Genomic DNA, 5,459 nt, shown 5'->3' with positions numbered 1-5,459 from the left:
GAAAGAAAGAAAGAAAGAAAGAAAGAAAGAAAGAAAGAAAGAAAGAAAGACAGACAGACGGGAGAGAGGGAGGAATAGAAAGAGATAAAGCAACAAGTGAAAGTCTTCTCTTCATTCCCAGAACCTTAAAGGTAGCCACAGTCAGCTTCTGCTGTCTCCCTGAAAAAAAAGTGTATGCATAATCAGCATATACACCCAAGTGAAGTCAACATAAGTCAGCACACAAGCATATCTCTCTGCCCTTTCTTCTTTTACTCCATAATATCATTTTTCCCAAAGAGCACATACAGATCTACCTCATTCTTTTTTTTCTTTTAAGTAATCTCTATACCCAACGTGGGGCTTGAACTCAGGACCCCGAGATCAAGAGTCACATGCTCCTCGACTGAGCCAGCCAGGCGTCCCTACCTCATTCTTTTATGGGTTCCACAGTATTTCATCACATGGATATTCTACAGTTTATTTAAGCAGCCCCAATTGCTGAATTATTTGCTCTTACACCTCCTACCATGAACATCCTTGTACGCACATCTTGGTGAAATTTTGCAAGTAAAACCATAGAACTGTTGATTCAAAGGAATTTGCATTTGTGACTTTGATAGATATTGTCAATTGTTCTTCAGAATTCCCCAGTGGGGCACCTGGGTGGCTCGGTCGGTTAAATGTCTGCCTTCAATTCAGGTCATGATCTCAGGGTCCTGGGATCAAGCCCCAGGGTGGGCTCCCTGCTCAGCGGGGAGCCTGCTTGTCCCTCTTCCTCTCCCTCTGCCCCTAATCCTCTTGTGCTCTCTCTCTCTCTTGCTCTCTTTCTCTCTCAAATAAATAAAATCTTAAAAACAAAACAAAACAAAATGCCCCAATGTATGCTCCAACCAATGACGCATGTATGAGCTCCTGTTTCCCCAAATCTCAAGCAACATTGACCATTATCATACTTTTATCAAAGCATTATGTGTTGTACTGTATCGGAGAAACAGTGCCAGTACAAAATATATTGAGAGAGATTTCCTTCAAGGATTTGGCTCTAGGGGGCTGACAAGTCCAAAATCTGTAGGGCAGACTGGCCGGCTGGAAATTCTCAGGCAGAAGCTGATGCTGCAATCTTGAACAGAATTCCTTCTTCCTCAGGAAAACCTCAGTTTTGCTCTAACTTCCTTAAATTAATTGGATGAGACCCACCCAGATTATTGAAGACTTACAAGTCAACTGATTGTAAATCTATAATAATATCTATAATATATAATCTATATATCCATAATATACCTTCACAGCAACAGATAGATTAATGTTTAATTAAGTAATTAGGTGCTATCTCCTAGCCAAGTTGACACATAGAACTAACCACATTTACACACACAAAAAATGTACCTGTTTGTATTCTTTGTTCACTTTCCTATTGAGATATTCTTCTGAGAGCTCTTTATATTACTATATATATTAACCATTTGTCTGTCTTGCAAATATTTCCTCTCTATCATTTCTCATTTGATTTCTGTATGTTCTGTCAACCAGAACATTTTTACTTCTGTGCAGTCAGATCTATCCATCTGAATTTCTGTCTTGTTAAGAAAGTCACTCAGAACCACTTTCAGAGCCATAGTAACCACCTCGTTCACCTAGGCTTTCTAAATGTTCCCCCTAAACCATAAAGTCACAGGAAAGCAGGGTGCTGAGGCAATATTAGCCCAGCTTCCATTGAGAGGTGTTCGCTGAAGAACAATTTAATGTCAGGCCCTGGCTTTTAGCAAGGGTCAACAGAAAAACTAGAGGATATAAAGAACTTATCAAACTCAACACCCAAAAAAAACAAATAATCCAGTTAAGAAATGAACAGAAGACATGAACAGACATTTTTCCAAAGAAGACATCCAGGTGGCTAACAGACACATGAAAAGATGCTCAACATCACTCATCATCAGGGAAATACAAATCAAAACTACAATGAGATATTACTTCACACCTGTCAGAATGGCTAAAATTAACAACTCAGGAAACAAGAGATGTTGGCAAGGATATGGAGAAAGGAGGGGCACCTGGGTGGCTCAGTCGTTAAGCGTCTGCTTCGGCTCAGGTCATGGCCCCAGGGTCCTGGGATCAAGCCCCACATCGGGTTCTTTGCTCGGCGGGAAGCCTGCTTCTCCCTCTCCCACTCCCGCTGCTTGTGTTCCCTCTCTCACTGTATCCCTCTCTGTCAAATAAATAAAATCTTTTAAAAAAAAAAAAGGATATGGAGAAAGGAGAACCCTCTTACACTGTTGGTGGGAAGGCAAACTGGGGCAGCCACTCTGGAGAACAGTATGGAGGTTCCTCAAAAAGTTAAAAATAGGGCTACCCTAGACCCAGCAATTTCACTACTAGGTATTTACCCAAAGGATACAAAAATACAGATTTGAAGAGGTACATGCACCCCAATGTGTATAAAACATTATCAACAATAGCCAAACTATGGAGAAAGCCCAAATGCCCATCGACTGAAGAATGGATAAAGAAGATATGGTGTGTATATATATATATACAACGGAATATTACTCAGCCATCAAAAAAGAATGAAATCTTGGGGTGCCTGGGTGGCTCAGTCAGTTAAAGTCTGACTCTTGGTTTCAACTCAGATCATGATCTCATGGGTCTTGAGATAGAGCCCTGGGGCAGGCTCTGTGCTCAGTAGAAAGTCTGCTTGAAGATTCTCTCCCTCTGCCCCTCCCCACACTCGTGCTCATGTGTGCTCTCTCTCTCTCAAATAAATAAATAATTTTTTAAAAAAAGAATGAAATCTTCCCATTTGCAACAACATGGATGGAGCTAGAGTGTATTTGCTAAGTGAAATAAGTCAGTCAGAGAAAGACAAATACCATCATTTCACTCATAGGTGGAATTTAAGAAACAAAACAGATGAACATATGGGAAGGAAAGAGAGAGAGAGAAGCAAACCATAAGATACTCTTAAGGACAGAGAACAAACTGAGGGTTGATGGAGGGAAGGGGGTGGGGGAGGGGCTAGATGGGTGATGGGCATTAAGGAGGGCACTTGTTGTGATGAGCACTGGGTGTTGTATATAAGTGATGAATCACTGAATTCTACTCCTGAAACCAAAATCCACTATATGTTAACTAACTAGAATTTAAATAAAAATTTGAAAAGACAAAATAAAGCCCATAGGAAAAGCTTTGCATTTTCTGCAAAATGACAATTGCCCATTTTGTCATTTGAGGCCCTTATATAAGAATCCACATAAGAGATTCCTCTCTGCATCGCATGCCAGGAGAAAATACTCACTGACTGCATAGACTCGGGCAATAAGTACTACACACCCCATCTGGTTTCCCATTTTGTCTTGGGTGCCAGGAAATCTAGAAGCAACTGTAATGCTCAGATACAGGAACAAGCCATCTCACTCTGGGACTGAAGATTTCCTCGGGCAGCATCTTTAACCGCCCTCTTGTACAGTTTCGTTGTAAGCCACCTCAAATTCCTTTTGGAAGTAGATGAAGCCCAAATACAAACATAAACAAAATGACTTAAGACAACAACAAACTGGGGTGCCTGGGTGGCTCCGTTGGTTAAGCGGCTGCCTTCAGCTCAGGTCATGCTCCCAGGGTCCTGGGATCGAGCCCCGCATCGGGCTCCCTGCTCAGCGGGAAGCCTGCTTCTCCCTCTCCCACTCCCCCTGCTTGTGTTCCCTCTCTCGCTGTCTCTGTCTCTCTGTCAAATAAATTTAAAAATCTTAAAAAAAAAAAAAAGACGTAACAACAAACTGAGGGTTGTTGGAGGGGAGGTAGGTGGGAGGAAGGGGTAACTGGGTGATGGGCATTAAAAGGACACTTGATGAAATGAGCTCTGGGTTTTATATGCAACAGATGAATCACTAAATTCTACCCCCGTAACTAATAATACAGTATATGTTACCTAACTGAATTTTTAAAAAGAATTTAAAATGTTAAAAAAAAAAAAAAGAACAAAAACACCTGTCTGAATGGTGGCAAAGTTGGCACAAAAGTTTCTGTAGAACCATGATTAATCAACATTTTCACAAATGCTCCCTAGGAGGGAAGGTACAGTGGAAAATCTGGATCTGAGGTTGACATTCAGCTTCTCCAAGCAGTGAAATTTGGAGCGAACCTAGAGAAATTTTAGGAAAATCCTGGCAGCTATTGTGGAGAGAATAACTCCATTGTGTATCTAAGGTAATGGATTTAGGCAGACTCATCCCTAACATTTGGGGGACCAGGGCTAGAATACAAATGGATATCCATATACAACGTGTCTCAATATTTTAATGTTCTAAAGCAAGCTTAAAAAAACTATCAAATCAAGTGTGTCCTATCTTCCTACCTTGACAAACACATCTTCCTACGGACCTGGAAACCAGGTTTGAATATAGGATTTTCAGAAATTCTGCACCAAAACGTGGCAGCAGTATCCTGCCCCTGCCCCCAGGCAGGATTTGGCAGGACCTGAAGTGCTGAACCCTGTCACCCTGGACCATGTCCCCACTAAACCAGAACAGGTCCCAAGAAGATGGAACTCTTTTCATATAATGAGAGAAGAAAATGAATCCTTCACCCTGAAAAGGAAAAGGATAAAAGGGAAAAGAATGTTGATGTGTTATATCCTTTAGTAAATGAAGAAGGTGGACATGGAGGGACTGACCCTTCACCTTCTGAAATAGTCTCTCTAGGGAGCACTTCTTCAAGCCCAAGAAAGTCGGATTTGAGATGTAAATTATTAAAGCCACTGCACACAACAAACAAATGGAGCCCTTTAAACCAGGAGGAAATAAAAGCTGAATCGAATTTGGTTTGTGAAGTGGAGGTGGGGGACCATAGTCAGGGGACATCCAAAGTCAATATTACAAATAATCTCATGTGCCACTGTCAGAGCCAAAGAGTGTTAGGGCCATGGGTCCAACCCCAGGAGACCCTGCCAATCCTTATGCTCTTACATTTTTGGCTTTTTGCATCTTTATGGCTTTGCAAGTCCAGCTAAAGTTGGCATCTCTTGAGTCTTTCCAATGACTTTGAATGCTTGTCTTTGGAAAGTAGCTATTGTCCATTTTAAAACTAAGGCATTTAGAACTCATTCATTCATCCATCCACCCATTCATTCATTCATTGAGAGCCTACTGAGTACCAGCCTCTAGGTGTATGTATATTTCCTCTCTATTGCTTATGATTTTCTTCCCTGACCTGACCTTCCCGACTAACTCTCCCTACGACTTCCTCCAGGTACAGAAGTAGCCATTCCCTTCTTTCCCAAACTCTCCTTCTCTTGAAATGCTGTCCTCTCCAATGCTCCAGAGCCAAGGGCAAACACTTTCAAGGCATATATCCAGACGTTCTGATTTTTTTTATTCTATAGACAATGTTTTTTTAGACTTTGTGTTACTCTCCCAAGAAACGTGCCAAAGGGAATTAAAAGTGCAGGGAATTTATTAAGGGAAATACCTATGAAAAAAAGTGGG

The sequence above is a fragment of the Mirounga leonina genome, unplaced genomic scaffold (genome assembly GCF_011800145.1).
Source record: "Mirounga leonina isolate KUSES-001 unplaced genomic scaffold, KU_Mleo_1.0 Mir_197, whole genome shotgun sequence".
NCBI classification, from domain to species: Eukaryota; Metazoa; Chordata; class Mammalia; order Carnivora; family Phocidae; genus Mirounga; species Mirounga leonina.
The sequence above is the reverse complement of the archived record's forward strand: the minus strand, read 5'-3'. Positions refer to the sequence as shown.